Source organism: Eptatretus burgeri, chromosome 2, assembly GCF_056783735.1.
Source record: "Eptatretus burgeri isolate ZD-2024b chromosome 2, Ebu_testis_v1, whole genome shotgun sequence".
Taxonomy (NCBI): domain Eukaryota; kingdom Metazoa; phylum Chordata; class Myxini; order Myxiniformes; family Myxinidae; genus Eptatretus; species Eptatretus burgeri.
In genome coordinates this window covers 63,079,824-63,100,779 of record NC_140962.1, presented here as the reverse complement: position 1 = coordinate 63,100,779, position 20,956 = coordinate 63,079,824, and the positions used below count along the sequence as shown (strand labels likewise).

General features: G+C 39.9%; 1 long non-coding RNA gene across 1 annotated transcript in view; it reads right to left on the bottom strand.

Annotated features, from left to right (window-relative positions):
- Positions 1-8,163: 8,163 nt before the first annotated feature.
- Positions 8,164-20,956, bottom strand: part of LOC147032170 (uncharacterized) — a 104,742-nt gene continuing 91,949 nt past the window's right edge. Inside the window, exon 3 of the long non-coding RNA XR_015051977.1 lies at positions 8,164-8,577. This is a non-coding gene — a long non-coding RNA (uncharacterized LOC147032170). The remainder of the gene's footprint in view (positions 8,578-20,956) is intronic.

The following is a 20,956-nucleotide window of genomic DNA, read 5'->3' as shown; positions in this document are numbered from 1 at the left end:
CCAGGGGCACTGCATCAGCAGCATCTTTGTAAATGATGCTACTCACAGCCTTGTGCTGCACAAGAAAAAAAGATGACCATACCCCTATGTATAGTATTTTATTGTAATAATAATGTAATTAATTTACTCTGAAAATTTTCCACTTAATTTTCTTTTGTCAGGAATGCATTCCCACTTTCATACATAAAGTCAATGGGATTTGGAGTTCGATTTACGTTGTTTCGATTTAAACCATATTTTCCAGAAACACATCTATTACAAAAATAGGTAAGTGCCTGGAAAAAGATATATTCGTGTATACGTACATGTGTGTACGTATATATTCGTGTGTGTGTGTGTGTGTGTGTGTGTGTGTGTGTGTGTGTGTGTGTGTGTGTGTGTGTGTGTGTGTGTGTGTGTGTGTGTGTGTGTGTGAGTGAGAGAGTGTAGTCATAAAGCATGAAATTTGCTTTGCTAACTCTCCCTTCTTCTCCCTTTTTCTCCTCGCCCCCTCTCTCTGTCCATCCCTCAATAAAATGCAGCACTCTCCTCCCACACCTCTCTCTCTTTCTCTCGCTCTCACTCCTCGCACCCCCTCCATCCCAGAGTGTATAGTGACGTGTGGTGAGGCATCACTCCCCCTCTTCCTCTCTCCCCCTCCCTTTCTTCGCTTCCCCCCTTCCTAGCTCCCCCACTTCCTCGCTCCTCCTCCTTGTTCACCCCTCACTCTTCTTCCCCCCTCTCTCTTTCCCTACCCACTCCCCCCCCCCGAGTATTCCCGTCATTAAAGCAATGGATGGTATTTGCTAGTATGAAACAAAGAATTCTGTAAAACACCAGACACACAGCAGTCCACAAATCAAACGATTCCTAATCAATATGGTGACCCCTTTAACTGAAAGATTCTGCTTTTCATGATGCAATATGGGCTGAATTTCTGAATAAAATACTGTTTCCTGAACTTAGCTACAAACTCAATCCTCTCCAGTAAGAATTTCTCATGAGAGAAAACTTACCTCAATCACTTACGTCAATCTTTGGTTTCTGCAGTCATACTCTCTTCAGCAGTCGTACTTTTTTTCGACCTCTGGGTTGATGTGCATAACACGTTTCTCAGTGACAGAAAAAAAATAATCTTTCTTCTGACATATTATACAGATGTCAGGCAGGACCTGTGCAATTTTAGCCAATTCACCACTTCTGCTTGATCACAGACACTTCATAGGTGGTGAATCTTCACCTTCACTCCTGGTGGAAGACTCTGGCCTCGACTGACTTTCAGCAGCTTTAGCAACCCTTCCAAATGCATGGGTTATGTTAGTGTGATCATTAAACTGCACAGAACATTTCCTGTGATATCCGTATCCATTATCTTGGATGGCTTCTACGGCAGCGTTCAACCAAAAATAATCACCGACTGCTGCACGCCGGTGGGAAACGTTACTACATTATCCATCCAAATTCATCCATCACAGGGCAGATTGATGAATTGTCGTCCAACTCTTTTCAGAAAATGGTGCAGTTTTCTTTTCAGCATTCTAAACATTGATCAAACACTCCATGAAAGTGTTTTCCCAGGTTTGTTCTTGAAAATTGATGAACTTCCTGTTTTGGGTTAACGAAACTGAATGTGTGACGTCACTCAATTCTGGCCTTGTGATTTGCCGAGGAAGCGAGTCAAAAATTTCTCCTTCGTGGTTGGTGCCCTCTCTATAGTGTAAATATCAAATTTCAGTATTTTGTACCACTTTTTGCTCGTGCCAACATTCACCACAAGATTAGTTCACACAAAATTAATTTGTTGAAACCAGAATTTTTCATTCCCCAAGATGTGTCCAAAGAAAGCACATGATAGATGGTAATGCCTCATGGCCTGAATGTCCTGTCAGCCATTTGCGTTAACTTCCTGCATGTGTAAGCTTTCACCAAAAAAAATTGATCTGTATGCTTTGACAATGTTACCTGGAACCCCAAAATTTATACTCTTTTCCAAAGTGGTCTCACTAGAGGTTATAGCCCTGCAGAACATGCTATCAGCCGACTCAATGATTCACGGAAAGCTTCTATTGACAAGAGCTTCTTATTCAGCATCTTATAATTGATGGGAGTGCTGTGAGTGTGCACAAGTATGGAAGTATGGTGATTGTCTCTCTGACATGTGTAAAATTCAGAAGGGCATGTGTTTAGGGAAGTGTATTGATTATGGGGGATTTTAACTTGCCTGGGATATATTGGGTACAGGATCATGGAAATGGCAGAGCAGATGAGGATTTTTTTTAGACCGAGTCCAGGATGACTTTTTAACCCAGTTTGTACAAAAGCCTATGAGGGGGAGTGCTGTGTTGGACCTCTTTTGATGATTGTTGGAAAAAGATGATTTCAGAAAGAGATCAGGGTGGTTGAGCATGGAGGTATGCAGTGTATTTAAGGATAAACAGAGGGTATTCATTACATACAAAACAACAGGATTAGAGTTTGACTCTCATCAGTAAAGGAAATGGGGACAAGTTAATAAAATTACTTGGCAGACCGAAAGGACAAAGCCAAGAATATTAAACATAACAGAAAGACATTCTTTAAGTGTATTATAAGGCGTAAGGAAAGGGATAAGAGGGTGTGTGGGTCCATTGAGGAATGGCACAGGAGAATTGGTGGATGATGAACGTGAGATGGCAGTCATATTAAACAGTTTTTTTGCTTCCACATTTACATGGGAACAGTCACGGGAACTTCCAATCATGGAGTGTATTTATCTCGGGAATGAGCAAGGACTTTTAGAAGATATCCAAGTTGGAGCAGAGGAAGTGAAGAAGCAGCTAGAAAAATTAAGGGATGATTAACAACTCCAGGGCCGGATAATATCTGCATTCTCGAGCATTGCATGGCAGAGCAGATAAGCATGGTGCGAGCGGATATCATTAACAGCTCGTTGGAGTCAGAACATGTCCTAGACTCGAGGCTCTAGAATATGGAAGAGGAGCAAATGTAACAACATTATTTAAGAAAGGTTCCAGAGAAGAATTGGGGAACTATAGACCTGTTAGCTTGATGTCAATTGTGAGAAAGGTGCTGGAGACATTAAGGAATGGATAGGGAAACATTTGAATAATTTGAATCTAATTAAAGGTAGTCAGCATTGATTCACGAAAGGTAGATCATGTTTAACAACTTTAATGGAGTTCTGCACAGTAGTGTTGATTGGGTGGATGAGGGAAACGCAGTGGATATAGTGTATCTACACCTTCAGAAGACATTTGATAAGGTATCACATAGGAGGTTATTATCTAAGGTGAGGGATTGTGAAGTGTTTGGTCGGGTAGCGAACAGGAGTGAAAACTGGCGAAGTGAAAGGAAGCAACATGAGGCTGTGAGTGAGAGGATATCTGGCTGGGAAGATGAAATTTGTGGGGTACCTTTGGAATTGCTACTAGAACCATTATTATTGTTGATAATTTACCACAAGAATTTGGACAGTGGACAGAAAAATCAAATAGGATTCCACAATCGGCCAGGTAGAATCCTTCAACGATCACAACAAGGTGGGTTAAAAAAATCCACATCAGTTGGCGCCTGTGACTCGGATTCGAACCGACGTTTGTGCGGTGCTCGTGACCGGAGGTGCTTAATCTGCCGGAGGCAGTGCCTGGAGGAACGACAAGTGCTTGAGCGAATGTAAGGGAGAGCGCTCTCAGCAGGTAACGCATTTCGAACAAAGAAAAGTTCATTGTCAGATAATTTTATTGAGAGAAAGAAGAGGATCCGGCGGAGAGAGTCCGTATTAAAGTAAACGATAAGTACTGTAGTTGTTTCAGAAAAGTGCTGGAGAAGAAGAGGAGTCAGATGACAAGAAGAGGCTCGATGAGGAGCCAGACGAGTAATTAAATGGGCATGATGACGCGACATGCCACAAGTTTGCATTGATACGGACCGGCTGTGAGAGAGAGGCTGAGGACACGGCTGAGACGCCGAGATAGGGTTATGGTTCAGGGAAAATAGATAAATATTATAAGTTACCTGTTTGTAAGAGTTATAAGAGTTACTTTTTGTTCATTGAACTCACTGGAAGTTTGTTGGCAGTGAGGTTGTTATATTATATTGTGGGGAGGTTTTACGGATTTGTAAATGCAATGATTTGCGCGAAACGTTTTGTAGAGTGCAGGAGACGATTGACCGGCTGGGAGCATGGTTGGTGATTTGCATTGAGATGCATGTGTTGCTGAGAGTAAAAAAATGAAACTTGTGCGAGTCCAATATTCACTGCAATGAAACATGTTCTGTTGGGATTTTGACGATATTTTAACTCGTGCTGAATTAAGCTGTGGGTCTGTTTGAAATGGCATGTTATGCATTCTTGGCGTTGTATTTCCATGCGAAGGTCGCAAGCTGCGACAGTGCAGCTCGCCACCTCCACTGGATCTGTGTGGGGTGGCATATCTTTCCACTGAGTCTGTGTTTGAGTCTTAACTTTAAGTGTGAAATTCGATTCATATGCAGATTCAAGAGGATGGCGGCTATTATGTCGAAATGTGCATGCCGTTGGCAATGACTTTAAAATGATATAGAAATGTGATTGGTATTTGTCACGTGATCACACGCGAGTCTATGAGATGCAATGCTCGTTAGTGTGTGTGTGTATGTGTATGTGTATGTGTATGTGTATGTGTATGTGTATGTGTATGTGTATGTGTATGTGTATGTGTATGTGTATGTGTATGTGTGTATGTGTATGTGTGTGTATGTGTATGTGTCTGTATGTGTATGTGTCTGTATGTGTGTGTATGTGTGTGTATGTGTGTGTGTGTATGTGTGTGTGTGTGTGTGTGTGTGTGTGTGTGTGTGTGTGTGTGTGTGTGTGTGTGTGTGTGTGTGTGTGTTGAAGCCATGACAGAGTAATGCTAAGCTGTGGGTTTTGCCTGTCTTAGAGTTTTTCTTTTTCTTCCCACCGGATGTGGAGAAAACTTCCTGTTCCGTGTTACTTCGTGTTTGTGGCACACCCTCTCTACTGAATCTGTTTAAAGTGAAGTCCATTTAGGGAAAAAGTGTTGAAGTTTTATTTAAAAGCCACAGGGTTTGGATAAATTGAAATAACAATTGTGAATTTCGGATATATTCGGAATGTGAAGTCTTGGGAGTTGAGCTCTCGCTGGCATTGTGATGATTTGTAATTACACAACCCGGCAGGTTTAAGTGCTGTGCAAGCTCTGAGGACGTGTCAGAAATGTTTCGAAGATTTGATCTGAGTTGTAACCATTGTACTTAAAAGATGTGATTTAAATGTAGAAACGTGATTTGGAATGATTTAAAATTGATTTGATGATGTTTAGCACGTGGGGGAGATTCACGGATATAATTGATGCCCTCGGATGGACGTTGAAATAGGCATATTGTTTTATTCGTCTGTAAATGTTGAGGTTGCCTGAACTTGTGCTGGGAAGGCAATGGCAAACAACCCAGTGTAACCCTTTGATCAATTCAGTCAATGTAAATTCATGATTTAATTGGATAGATGCTGAAGATTTTATTTTTGATTTATGGATTTTAAAAGGAAATATTTTATTGTTTTGACCAAAAAGTTGTTTAAGAGAGATTGGATGTTTATTAGTCTGAAGTTTAAGATGCTCTCCCCAAGACTGGGATAAAATTTGGGGAGGGTGTAACTACATGTGTCGACAGTGTTTGAGCTGCAATTTAAATGATATTCGCCTGATGACAGATTTGAAAAGTGATTTGACAATTTTTGTACAACTGTTTAAAATGATTTATTTGTTTTTATAAAGGAAAATAGATTCGTAATTGAGGTCAGAGGAAGTGATAGATGGTTTGTGTATGTGAGTTGGAAAAATGGCAGCATGTTTGCTGTTTTGGTGAGAGAGAAGTGGATAGATGGAAAATGTCGATGGAATTCAGAGTGTTGTTTTAGAGAGATTGGTTAAACATTATTTTTGAGATATTTTATGCTCTGCAGCCAAGGTCGCTCTGCAGCTCGGTAACTGTGTTAGTTACTTTCAGACTAAGCTCATAAAAATAGAAAATTGGGGGAAAGAACTCATTGGGAAGGAACCATCATATCATGTTTCTTTTAGTTGTAATTAATATAAACTTTTGTTTTGAGATTTCAAATTGAGAATCCTTTACCTAAGGACTTTGTTAATCCGTTAATTGAGGATAGGAAAAGTTACTGAGAATTAAATCAAGATTAAAAAAAAGAAATGGCAGTTGCTCTGGAACTATTTGTGAATGAAACTGTAAATTGTTTAGCAGATGTGAATGTTAAAATGGTAACTGTGCAAAATCGATTTGGATCCGGTTCTTGAAGAAATAGATTACTTTCATATTTTGGGATAAATAATGGAATATTTTTGTGAAAAGAATTATTGATCGCAAATTGGAACCCTGAAAAAGACTGTTTGCTTTTACATGGAAATAGCAAATGAGATGAATGTTTTGAGTACACATACAACTGAGATTTCTGTATATTTTAGTTGTCATTTAGGGAAATAATAAGGAAAGAGATAAAATATTGATAATGCAAGTTGAATGCTTTGGAAGAACCGTTGTCAGTCTTGTGGAAATACATGAGCCCATGATGTTTACCCATGATGTTTACTCGATGTTAACATTGGTTTTGTTTGTTTTGGAGTGTTGAAAGCAGTTAAACCATGAAATGTACGATTTCGTCTAAATGAAGCTTGGAAAGAACTTACACACAAAGACTGGACGATGGGAGAACCCAGATTTTGGTGATTGAGCATTCAACACGTGATCATGCCCCTTCCTGAGGAGATAAGATGGAGCAATGTGGGAAAAAGAAAGAAAAAAACTCACTGAGGAGAAGGTTGAGCAAAGTCTTAACGTCGGCGTTGTGTGGTGCCTGCGTGGAGGAATTTTCTCAGCCACACTCTCGATTGCCGCTCTGCAAATACATCGTGAACTTGCTGTGGTCGCTTCAATGTACGACAGGCCTGGAGTTCCACACTGAGAGTCGTTTACAACATGTGTTCCTTTTCGTCTCCTTCAACCCAGTGTCCGGCCCAAGCTTGTACTTGCCCACATCTACCTTCTTCTCAGCTCAAGGAGTGCTTCGATTGTGTTTCCCGTTGGGGGCTGCTCTATCCACACCCTGACCTGTTTATCTTCTGACTTCGGGTAGCATTTTTTCAATGTGTGACACATGCTGATGAACAGGCCATAAATTAAATCGAAACTCACTCATTTTCTGATATGAGCACTCGCTGCCATTGTTGATTGAACTTGAGTAATGGAAATCTTTTCTCCTTCAGGAACGGTACATGGTAATCATGTGCAAGAAAAATTATTCAAATTTTCCTTTAAAAACAAAAAACGGGGGAGTGGTGGAAAAATTTATATTAATGTATTCTAAATTGTAACAAATGGAGTTTTAGAAATGTAACTTTTATGCTACAAGTTGAATTGGCTGTCCTTTCTGGCCAAGAGACTTTTTCCCTAAATGTTGATAAATGTCTTGGTCTGGAGCGGTGTGACCTGAGCTGATAACAGCGAACATTTGCCTCGAAATGTATGAAGTGGCCTCTCGTCTAAAGGACATGTCTGCAGTCTGGGTTGATAGCCCCCGCCACTCTCTCATGAAAGTATAAAATGCTTTGAAATGTAAAATTGTTTCAGTGCAAGTACCTGAGGAAGTATTAGAATCTCAGTGGCTTGTGCTCCTTGAAACTAACCAAGTACAAAGTTAGAATAAAACTCTCTGATGTAATATAGAAGTGAATTGAATTGGGTTGGTCTAACTGTTAATTAAAGTAAGAATAAATGAAATAGAACCAAATCATATTGCAATCAATGGGGATTCTTAAGTTCATTGTACGAGGGTGAGAAGTGTATGGTGGATAATTAGAAAATAAATTGTTTCACAAGGAAGGACTTGGTGGACATCGGTTTATCAGTGTCAATGGGTTTATGCAGGATTTTTTATAACCAAATTGGACAAATGTTAAATTCTGCCTGAAGTCAAATAGGATTCCACAATCGGCCAGGTAGAATCCTTCAACGATCACAACAAGGTGGGTTAAAAAAATTCACATCAGGGATATGGGGTCTTTGCTTGTATCTGGTAGGAAGCAAGTGTATGGATGGGTGACAATACTAGAGTTGATGCATTGCAGGCTTGATAGTCTGAATAACTTCCTCCTCTGCCAAAGTTCCTTGTGTATCTTTATTGAATTGGAAAAGGTTTATGATGTACTATATGGAGAGAGACAGCCTTTTCATACAAGTTACACCACATTGGTCTCAGAGGTAACTCACTTATCTATAAGTCTGGTCCTTTCTGTCTGGAAAATCTGTAGAAGTTACTGGGACAACATCCAAAAAGAGATACAATGAGAAGGGAGTTCCACCAGGGAGTGCATTAATTCCAATTCTATTTCACCTCACAGTGAGTGATGTAGTTAGACCTGTGCACAAAGTTCAGATGCCCTTATATGCAATTATATTACCCTGTGAACTTCAGTTTACCAAGTAGCAATCTTTCAGCGGCAATCCTCCACTCTTGTTTGGACAATGCAGTCAGCAATTCGAGAACTTGAGAACTGCGGTGACATATGTAACTGCAGATTGTATCTGTGGAAGACAAATGTGGTCATCACACATATGTCATTTTGCAAAAATAATTATGCCACAAGGTAAAATTATGCTATCTGGTCCTTATTCAAAAAGCTATGATATGACTCAACTTCTTTAAATGTTTCAGATTCCTGGTGTAGGGTACACTTCAAGGAAGACCTTATTTGTAGCACAAAAAATAATGGTTTGTTCAATACTAACTATCGCTGCCAAAAATATTTTTTTAGTAATAAAGAATTTTCTAAAAACAAGAAATGTTTTCTTGAAACAAGGAAACTGAGAAAAAATTGGAGCCCAAAGAAAATTTTTCTCATGGTTTCCTTGTTTAAAGTAAACTACTTATTTCAAGGCTATATTTTCTCCCAAGAAAATTATTTTGGCAGTGTATGCATGCACAGAGTATGTTGGCAGTGTATGCATGCACAGAGTATATGATACAACCTCGCTTATTATAAAAATAGGGACAATACCCCTGGGTGCTCACCTGATAGCGGCTGGATAAGATAACCAGGAAACCACTAGTATGCGTAGATGACCCACAAAATATGTAACAGAGAAGAAAGTAAATAATTGTGGATTTTTTTTTTTTAATGCTGTGATCAAACTTTGGTGCATCATGATCATGGATGATAAAGGTTGTGGTCAAGTTTCAGCAAAATTGTATGTCGTTTCTGAGAAGAAAGCAAATACCTATTTTGGGGGGGGGGAACCCCCCTCCCCACCCCCCATAGAACCCCTAAGACCCAACTTTATCTAATGCCATGAACAAACTTTGGTACATCACCGGTGATAAATGTTGTGGTCAAGTTTCATTGAAATTGTGCATGTGTAGTTTCGGAGAAGAAAGCAAATATATATTTTGGGGGGAAGCCACCCCATACATATCCTTAGACCCAGATTGAAAAAAAAAGTTTTTAATATCGTGAACAAACTTTGGTACATCATGGGTGATGAACATTGTGGTCAAGTTTCATCAAAATCGTGTATGTAGTTTCTGAGAAGAAAGCAAATACCTATTTTGGGGGGCAACTATCACATCTTTCTGTAAAATTAGGCTACATTACGCAAATTATTAGGTTCCTCACTGATATAGCTTTCAGTGAATGGGAATTATTTCGGGTTCTCGAATTAAAAAAAAATCACCTTGTATTAGCACCATATAACTCAAGTCAGATGAAAGGCAGATGTTCAAGCTTATGTCCAAAGACACAGTTCCCAAATATATTGAGGAAAGCATCTTGGTAACCAAATAATGTGGATCATCTGCAATGCATAAATTTGTTGAGGAATGGATATGTGGTGAGACCAATGTTTGGGACAAAATGACAAAGTCTAAGCCTCTGCTATGGACCTCCTCAACCAAACAAATCAAACTCCAAGTAAAATCTGAAGTTTTGACTCTTCGAGCAACTTCAGGTCTCATGTCCAGATTGCTTATTGTTGCCTATTCTTCCCATGAAATAGACATGGAATAGGTAATTGGCAAGTACGAGTTTTAAACTGCCAGCCATACCCTGATGAAACCAGATGCAGAGGCGGTGATAGGGGAGTGAATGCCATGCAATTGCACGGGGCCCTGAGGTGACAAGGGGCCCTACACGGCCAATCGTGGTTCACAATCTTTCGAGACGGGGCTCCCGAGAGTGGGGTCTCACTTTGCCGACAAAGCATATCACCTCGTGAGTTTCATCACACAAACTTTTTTCATCACATAAACGGCAGAATTAGAAAAGGGTGTAAGGCTGAGCACATATGCTGGGGTGTGTTCCTTTACCAATCAGTTTGCAGAGTGCTCGCCAAGTGGCTTAAGCACTCAAGCAAGCGGTCTAATTAAATGTTTGATAAGGAACGGCTGGCTATGCAAGCGATAGCAAGCTGATTGATAATGGAACCCACCCCATGGATCAGCTTTTCACGTGAGTTTGTGTTTACGGCTTGCGGTGAGATAAGGAGGTTACCGTTATTCTAATCAGGTAACATAATTTGAAATTTATCGATGGGAGCAGCCAGTCATGGTGCCGAGACGGATCCATCTCAATGCAGGGCTCATGGTGCTGAGATTGGGGCCCATCTCGATGCATGGCTCATGGTGCCGAGACCGAGATCTATCTTGATGCATGGCTCATCATGCCAATATCTATTTCAATGCTTGGCTCATCGTGCCGAGATCCATCTCAATGCATGGCTCATGGTGCCAAGATCCATCTCAATGCACGGCTCATGGTGCCGAGATCCATCTCAATGCATGGCTCATGGTGCCGTGATCCATCTCAATGCATGGCTCATGGTGCCGTGATCCATCTCAATGCATGGCTCATGGTGCCATGATCCATCTCAATGCATGGCTCATGGTGCTGAGATCTATCTCAATGCATGGCTCATGGTGCCGTGATCCATCTCAATGCATGGCTCATGGTGCCATGATCCATCTCAATGCATGGCTCATGGTGCTGAGATCTATCTCAATGCATGGCTCATGGTGCCATGATCCATCTCAATGCATGGCTCATGGTATCGAGATCTATCTCAATGCATGGCTCATGGTGCCGTGATCCATCTCAATGCATGGCTCATGGTGCCGAGATCCATCTCAATGCGTGGCTCATGGTGCCATGATCCATCTCAATGCATGGTTCATGGTGCCGTGATCCATCTCAATGCATGGCTCATGGTGCCATGATCCATCTCAATGCATGGCTCATGGTACCGAGATCTATCTCAATGCATGGCTCATGGTGCCGTGATCCATCTCAATGCATGGCTCATGGTGCCGAGATCCATCTCAATGCATGGCTCATGGTGCCGTGATCCATCACAATGAATGACTCATGGTGCCGAGATCCATCTCAATACATGGCAAATGGTGCCGAGATCAATCTCAATGCATGGCTCATGGTGCCGTGATCCATCTCAATGCATGGCTCATGGTGCCATGATCCATCTCAATGCATGGCTCATGGTGCCGAGATCCATCTCAATACATGGCAAATAGTGCCGAGATCCATCTCGATGCATGGCTCATGGTGCCAAGATCCATCTTGATGCGTGGCTCACAGTGCCGAGATCCATATTGATGCATGGCTCACGGTGCCGAGATCTATCTCAATGCATGGCTCACTTTGCCGAGATCCATCTCAATGCATGGCTCACTGTGCCGAGATCCATCTCAATGCATGGCTCACTGTGCCGAGATCCATCTCAATGAATGGCTCATTGTGCCGAGACTCTGGGTCATCTCAATGTCCTCATCAGCTGCCGGACCAGTTTCATTGATTATTGACCACTAGGTTTGCATGGTCACAAAATAATGATTGTGTGGTATGTCATCCTGATGAGCCCTTAAAAATGGTGAAACCATGGTCGATGGCTCTACTATTCTTCACTTATGACCATTAAAATACTCGGTCTTTAAAATAGATTTGAGTGTGGCCCATGTTCACCATCCATAAATGGAGGTGAAGTGGTGCACATGACGTTTAATGACATATCACATTTATTTGGTCGGAAGGCTTGTTCTTGTTTTGTATATATATATATATATATATATATATATATATATATATATATATATATATATATATATATATATATATATATATATATATATATATATATATATATATACTATAAGAGTACCCACCATTCGGGTGGGTCAAGATAGCACATTACTTACTGAAAAGAGTGTAGTCTGTGTTTTGCAAGAAGATTATAGATGTTTGTGTGTTGTGTCTGAAAGGATCTAGATGGTCAAAAGGGTCTTTTTTTAATGTATTCACTGTCGAGGCTTGTATGAGAGCTAACACACATAATGTACAACAAGGGGAGCAGGAGACAAGAGGGTTGGGAGAGGGAAGCACACAGAGACAGTATGGAACAGAAACATGAGGAGATCTGTAGAAGGGAAAGGGATAGATCTGAAGGCCGAAAGGGGATGTTCCAATAAAAGTTTGGGTCAAAAGTGTGTAAAGGTCTAACGGGTGTATATGGTGTATAGGGGGTTAAAAGTTCATCATGGGTCTAAAGGATCTATGGGATCTAAAAGTTCAAACTGGTTTATAGGGTCTATAGGTCAAGAAGGGTCTGAGGTGTCTGAAGGATGTAAATGTCTCAAAGCGTCTACAGGTTCTAAAATGTCTAAAAGGTTTTAAAGGGTGTTAAACGGTCTATGGAGCCTACAGGGTTTAAAAGGTCTAAATAGTCAAGGGATGTAAGCACTCTAAAGGTTTGAAAGATATGTTCCAACAGTATGTAATTAATACACACAGTCACAGTGCAACTAAAATTCAAATGGTAAGTATTTAATTGACATTTTGTCATGCGAGTTGACCGAGGCTTTACGCCTGGCTTCACTGCTTGATGGCTTCACCATGTTTTTCGTTTTTATCATTGACCGATAGCTGAAGGGCCCATCAATGAAGGACACTTCCCGGTAATTACTCATATAACCATGTTCTGTGATAGCTGCATTATTTAACAAACAAACAAACAGACAGACAGAGGTGAAAACATAACCTCCATCCATCTTCGCTGGCACAGGGAATTGGTTTCAAATTAAATTGTTTTGTGTGAACATGTACTGTGTCTTTACAATTTCATTCTCGCTTTAGTTTCCCATCCACTTCTGGGCTCGCACACATACCACCAGGGGGCACTATTTTAGCTATATACATGCATGTGTACATACATACATACTGTACGTACATACATACCCACATACGTGATACTTGTATCAGTTACAAGAAGAAGATATCAAGGCCCAATCAGGTCTCTCACACGAAATCCTACCATTCATTTGCAATTGGTCACTGCAGGCTTTGACACCAACACAATTTTTTATTATTTACCCAAGGTATCAAAAAGCTCCATTTGTCAAACAAACAGTTTCAAACGGAGCACCTCACTGCCATTAGAGCGTTTAACTTGCATCAGATGTGGCAATAAATGTGAATTGGTGCTTCCAGATTGCCGGGTCGATGACAGAGGATGCCATTTGCATTTTTCCCATGCGGGCACGAGCAACTTGCCAGTTGGAGGGAACAACCAGCCAGCTCGCACCTAATCAATATTCCCAAGGTAGCTTGGATCCTTATAATTGATCCCCCTGCTCTAACAGGCAACTCATAGCAAGGAAGTAGCACGTTTCCAAGAATCTCACTGCAGCCATCAGCCAATGATGACTAATGCCTTCTTGACACAGCTGATTGATGTTCATGGAGGCAGAGCCATCTCCCCACATTGCTGCCAGGGACTCATGCTTTTCTGCTGGCCTGACACTTGCCCAAGTCGACAAGGCATGCTTTGATCCGGCCCTGACCCTTAACTCTGTTCCCAGCATGTTCCATACATATAGGAAGATGTATGACAGGACATCTTTATCCTGACTGCACTAAATGACTCGGCCTATCCACACAGGTGGGCCAGAGCAGACACCTTCACTCCATCACATGTTCTTAATACATGCTTAAACGTCTTATAAAGTAAAAGAACACAAACAGTGCTTAGACCTTAATTTCTAACTACTGCCCCCTTCCCATAAATGTAACAATATATTTTGTTTGATTGGACAATTTTATATTGAATTTCTTCTGATTATTTGAACAGCAAAGTTATCTCGAAAACAATATAGTTCTGTTTGAAGGCTTAAAGTGCTTCAAGGTATCCATTCACACAGTGAACTCACTGGCAAGCTGAAATATCACTTTGAAACATCAAAATTGCTCTGCACGTGAAGAACAAACATTCCTTGAGTGTTGGTATGAAATGGCTGAAAAGATCAATGCCTGTAGACATTTGAATTGACGAAGTAACTAAAAAGCAAAAAAAACACAATTTCCTTGTGTTGTCGAAATGAGGGTATCCACTGGCAGGTCCTGCTGAGTTCACAAGAACGATTGAAGCTGCCTGCTGGGACATGGAATGCGCCTTTGGTCTTCCTTCAGCCAAAAAGTCATTCTCACGCTCTAATCAGCTTTGACAGATGGCAGGAAGTTAAAGAAAATGTTTTTACCAACTCTCACCGATTATGTGATTATTTTTGTTCTGCATTGTATTTTCCATTACTTCATGTTCAGCTTGTTATGTTTTATTCCAGTAATTTGTATGATGTGATTTTTCTGAGACCTTTTCTTTTGCATTAGGTTTCAATCTTAATGAACATTAGTTGCTCGAAGTGAAAATGAATGTTTTCTTTTATTAATTTAATTTGTTTATAGGTCTCGAGTATACATACACGAGGGTGTGTGGATTATTATGAAGAGCTGTGGAACCTTGGTCATCATCATCTAAGCCAGCGACCTCACAGATTGTTGAGGCACCATGCCAATGTTTCCACCTGTCAAATATACTTGATGGTGCCCATTCCCTATCTATGCTGAGTTATGGCACGAGTTTTTTTTAAAACTTGATTGGGGGTGCCGACGATAACTTCCCCAACTCTTCATTGAAAGACAACAAGGGATCTTTCACATGCATGAGCAAACAATGCGAGCAGATGGATATCCAGCTCAATGTCCAATCTAAGGACAGTGCCCTCATTGTCTCAACAGCTTGTGAAGCACTATATCAACAGTTAATCAAGTCAGGAATAAAACCCAGACAACCACTACACCATCCTATCAGACATTGTATCCATAGTACTGGTGGTAAAATTATTGCAAAAGTAAAGAACAACCTGTAGTTGGGAAAGGTAATACTCAAGGATGAAAAAGGCACAATCCACTCCAATAAATTAATTAGGGGTAAGTCTCAGGCCCGAAATTTGAACCACCGAGTAGTCTTCATCTGTAAATACACTGGCAATATGTGCCAGGTGTTAACTACTATCAGGAAAGGAGAGGGGCATTAAGGGAGAAATGAAGGATGTGGAGTGGTCAGGGGCATCACATATCTGCGATAGATGATGAGACCCAGGTCCTAACTCATCTCAACACATATGGCATTGTAGTACTGTCGTTGTTGTTGGACGTGTGTGTGTGGGTGAGATTTTAGCTTGGCTTTGTGTAATGTGGTTGTGACGTAGTGTGTATGCATAGTTACTATAATTCATGAAATCAATGGGAATCGTACCTGTGGCTCACAGAACCTCGGGGCAAAGTTATTTTCGCACAAAATTGATTAATACCAGGTCCTTTGAGTTTGTCTGTTGAGCATTCCTAATCAAACGTATGCCTCATAATGCTGGGAATAGAGGTTCAAATCTCGTGTATGACATTTATTTTTCAAATGCCAACTCATATGCTTGGAAGTGATGCTGTAGTAAACTGATTTCAAGGAATGTCTTTGTTCTGTATGAAATTTATGGACAAGCTCCATACTGAGCTGTAGATCAATGTTTAAAAGATAATTAAATCCAGCTTAAGAAGACTTGAAAAGACTGCAGGGTTTTGCACAAAAAAGACAAAGCATGGCAATTGTGAAAAATAATCCACAAAGACAAAAAAATAAAAATTATGAGTTTACATCAATGATAATGAAGGATTATCATATTTTATTATTCAGCATGATAATGTGATATACATGGCTTCTCTTAGATTTATCTCCAAAGATTTAGTAACCAAAGTCTTTCAAGGAAAACTAATAGATGCAAACAAAAAGCGAATTAGTAATCGGTGCTTTTAACTTTTGGGGGAATTTTCTCTTAAAATGTGTTTTTTTTCCACCCCATAATTAGAGGTATATGTTGTCATTTTACACCACTCTGTTCTGTTCTTGCATATATAGCAGTTTGGCTGCTTGGGTAGCTCTCATTTCTTGGAAGCGTGGCTGTGCCACTGATGCTGGGCCTCTCTACACAGATACTCGTTTCACCAACCTCAGAAGGATGACACCAGGTGTTAATGCAGCAGCTAACAGGGATCAAACTCAGGACCTTAAGATCCTAAGCCAACACCAGGCTATTTTACACCAATGACCTACCTTATTTTATGAGTAAAACATTATTGCCATGAAATGGAAATAAGACATGAGAAATGTTTCCAATTTTTGAACATGACAATATTTTCTATGTTTTAAATGCAAGGTTCAGAAAGCATTTTAAGATGAGAGAGTTCATAGAACACCTTACTCCATGCAGTCTTGAGAAAAAGGACATGGGAAGGGTCTTTTCAACTCTTGCTTTGCATTTCCTCACACAATCTATATTTCCTACGAGCCACGATCTTGTCTGAGTGTTGATATTCCCCATTGCTGAGAGCATGAGCGACAAATTTGATTGGTCGAGATGGCATAAAATGCTAAAATATTTTGTCCAAGGATTGCTGAGCGGAAACTTTTTGGAAGTGCCAACAAGGCGATTTTTGTTCTACAGTGTTCAAGGATGTAATTGAATTTAAATAAAACAAAAGTTATAAAAGCTGTCGATTAAAAAAGGAAAACAAACTTTTTTCAGAAGTTTTCCGCCATCGATACACCACCTTATTTAACATGTTAAATTAGTTCTTCATGCCTGTTGCTTGTTTCCTATATGATGTCTCGATAAAACAAAAAGTTTCCTGCTTGGAATGATTTTCAATTTTGTTTGACTGACAAACAGGCAGACAGAGTAATGGAATGGAAGACCAAGAAGGAACCTAAAAAAAGTAAAGAGCAAAGATGGAGTCATCAGAAGGAATGTGGGTAGGATTCGGGTTTTAGCCGCTACTCCACACTGTGAAACTCATCCAGGCACAGCCAAGTGAGCCTTACAGAAAAGTGTCTGTAATAATTCACTTCTCCTTGGAGAGATAGATAACAAAAGAGAAGAATAGAGAGAAAAAGAGATGAAAGAAGAAAAATCAAGAATTAGAATGAAGAAAGATAATTATGAAAAAAATATATTGGAAAGAAGTGTGAAAGGAACAAAGAACAAAGATGTCAGGAAGAACCTGGACAGGTAGATTTCAGCAGCTACTTCCCAGGCTCAAACACAGCAACATGTACAAGCTACCAGAGGTCCGTTATCGAAAAAAAATATATATATATTTTTTTTAAAAATAAAACAATTTCCTTACTCCTCCGTGCTCATGCACACTCGAGAATTGATTCTGTATAATTTGCCAAATCCAGAGCCAAAGTCCTGCTAAACTGCAGGTTTGTGTTGAGATCCATGCTCAGATTCATGTTCGACAGCAGTGGTTCTTAACCTTTTTACCACCACACCCCCTCTAGTCGTTGGTGCTTGCCTCCACGCCCCCCCCTCACATCTTCAACCAAATGATTAAAATCCCTCCTGAATTAAAAGGAAAAACTGAAAAAATGCACGTTTTTAGTCTTTTTATTGAACAAAGAATTCTGGATAAGCAACACTCATATACACAGCATATTTAATGAGATGACATTTAATGAGATACTTGACATTGCTTCTAAGCTACCAGATCTTGAATGCGTGGTCAAATGCCAGAGAGAGCACAACGCAAGTCCCCTTCAACGTTCAGCTTGTTGCTGTAATTGGTCTTGACAGCAACGAGCGTGGAAAATGCAGCTTCATAAAGATACGTTGATCCAAACATTGTCAGAATCCGAAGAGCTTGATGTGAGATCAAAGGGTAAACAGGAAGGTACGTGACCCAGAATGTCTCCAGAACCAGTTTTTTGAAGTCTTCTTCAGCCGAGGAGTTGAACTTTAACTCAAGAAACTCCTCTTGTACTTTGTCTGAAATTTCAGCTCCTTTACATTGAAATGGATTCCTGATGAATTTCCAGGCTTCGCGCTTCTCATCAATATCCGGAAAGTATCTGATGAATTCTGCTTTCAATTCAGTCAGATGAGTAATTATTTGTTTCTTTAACTCAGAATCAAGGTGACTGTGAATGAGAGCAGAATCCAAGTTAGCGAAACTGGCTGTATTTCCATCCTGAATTCGACATTTCCAGAGGTCGAGTTTGGCCGTGAAGGCTCGAATGACGTCATGGTGCATGATTATGTTGATGTTTTCCCCTGAAGTTTGAGGTTGATGGCATTCAGCGCTTCAAAGATGTCCACCAGGTAAGCTAGAGATAGCAAAAAATCCTTCAGACTGGAACTTGTCATGGAGATCTGCTTTCTGCTTCGAACCTAGAAATGTTGCGTCTTCTTGTCGTAGTTCATAAAGCCATCCAAGCATGTTTCCCTTCGAAAGCCATCGTACGTTTGTGTGGAAAAGCAAGGCTTGATGTTCATAATCCATATCCACACACAGCTGTTTGAAGAGATGACTGTTAAAGGCTCCAGCTTTGATGAAGTTGACTACCTTGATAGCCAGGTTCATGACATCCCTCATTTCAGCAGGTAGAGTTCTGGATGCTAAGGCTTCACGATGAAGGATGCAGTGCGTACCTATAGCAGATGGACTTTTTTCTTTCACTTTTGTAATGAAACCAGATTGCAAACCAAGCATGGCCAGAGCTCCATCAGTGCACACCCCAGCCAGCGAGTCCCACGAAAGTTGATTTTCTTGGAAGAAGTTTGACACCACTTGAAAAATATCTGTTGCTGTTGTATAACTTTCCATGGGATGGCAGAAGAGCATTTCCTCTTTTACATTATTGCCTGACATGAAACGAGCATACATCAGTGGCTGAGAACACTGAGCAACATCAGTGGTTTCGTCCAACTGGATGGCAAATACAGGAGAAGCTCTTACTTGGTCGAGAACTTGATCTTTGATGTCTTGACACAATTCATTGATCCTTCCCTTGACGGTATCGTTTGATGGAGAGATTTGGGAAAGCTTATTTGCACTATCCTTCCCCAGAATGAGCTCTGCTGCACGCAGCACACTTGGTTTTATGAGTCTCTCCGATGGTATGGCTCTTTTTGCTCTTTGCAATCAACATGGCGATCTCATAGGAAGCCTCAACAACCTTTGAAGTCTGTTTCCGAAATGCTCCACCGCTGTCCCTCTTCGCTTGCTTCAAGGACTGCCTTTTTGTTTCAAAGAATACCTTGGGTTTGGCAGCGAGAGCAGGATGTATTGTCTTCAAGTGGCGTTCCAAGCATGTGGGCCGCATGCCATCATTGCTCAGTCTTGTAGCATATTACACACTGGGGTACCTCTGTGTCACCCTTTTGAAGGGACACAAATCCAAATCGAATATATTCGTCAAGATACTTCCACTTTTATGCACTCATTGCGAATGATTTAGTTTGAAATGGGTACTGCAAATCTGTGAATTTTTTTTTATATTAAAATATAAATTAAATTTTAATATTAAATTTAAATAAATGTTAAATTTTAAAATTAATTTTAACACAGAAAATGGAAGGCCCAGTAGCGAATAGAAATCCAAAATTATTAAAGGCGATACTTTTGTTTTTTAATGTTTATCACGATATTATGCAAACACTTGTTAAGAGAATTCCAAAGATAATTAGAGAAATTGCTACTTTTTTGGAATGAAGTAGCTCTTCCATCATTGACTGTCTGACGTCTGTAAACAGACAGACAGATGGGCAGAATGAACCTATTGCTTAACTCTGCTTTGCGCTTCACGTCAGGGTAAATTTCACATGCTTATTAGCCAGCAAAAGTAACATGAAAACAGTAATTGTTTTCACACTCCAGCATTTAGTAGTCTGTGGACATGGCATTCATTCATTTAGCTGAAAGTAATAATCACATGAAGTAAAATCCTTTCATATATATATATATATATATATATATATATATATATATATATATATATATATATATATATATATATATATATATGTATGTATTTATATATATATATATATATATATATATATATATATATATATATATATATATTCTCTACCAGTCTGTCCCTCTGTCTCTCTGTTCATATTTCTTTCTGTACATCTAGGCAGGGCTTCAAAATCAAATTGCAGCCATTTATTTTGCTCTGTGTCAGTTTTCATGCCTCACAGCCCTCTCGTGTACATGAACCATGACAAGTTACCTGCGCCAGTGCTGTGGTTACGTGGGTGGGTGCATGTATGGATATTTGAAGATAAGAGTGTTTCCTGAGAATAATAAGATAAGTGGGGTGTTTATGGGGTCTTGGGTTTTGATTTTATGAATGTTGAAAAGAATGTTAAAAAAAAATTTTGCATGGTTTTTGCATCAAGGATGCTTAGGCCATGATGGATTTTTTATTTTTTTTTTTTTTACAAATAAATAGGTCTGAATTAAGTTTTTCAAACAAATTATGCATTTCGTTGCATGCTTGAAAATGAAGGCTCAGAAACACTGAAAACTGAAGTTAAAGATCGAACTGTATGTAGTCTAATTATATTGTTTCATAATCCCGAAGTATATAAAGAGTTTATTTAAAGCAAGTTAACTCCTTTCCAACTCCTGTATATATTTAAAGAATGCTTCGAAAAAGTTTGTACGTAACTAGATGGTATTCATAGAATACTTACCCTGCACAGTCAACGGTTTTAGAGATAGAGGTG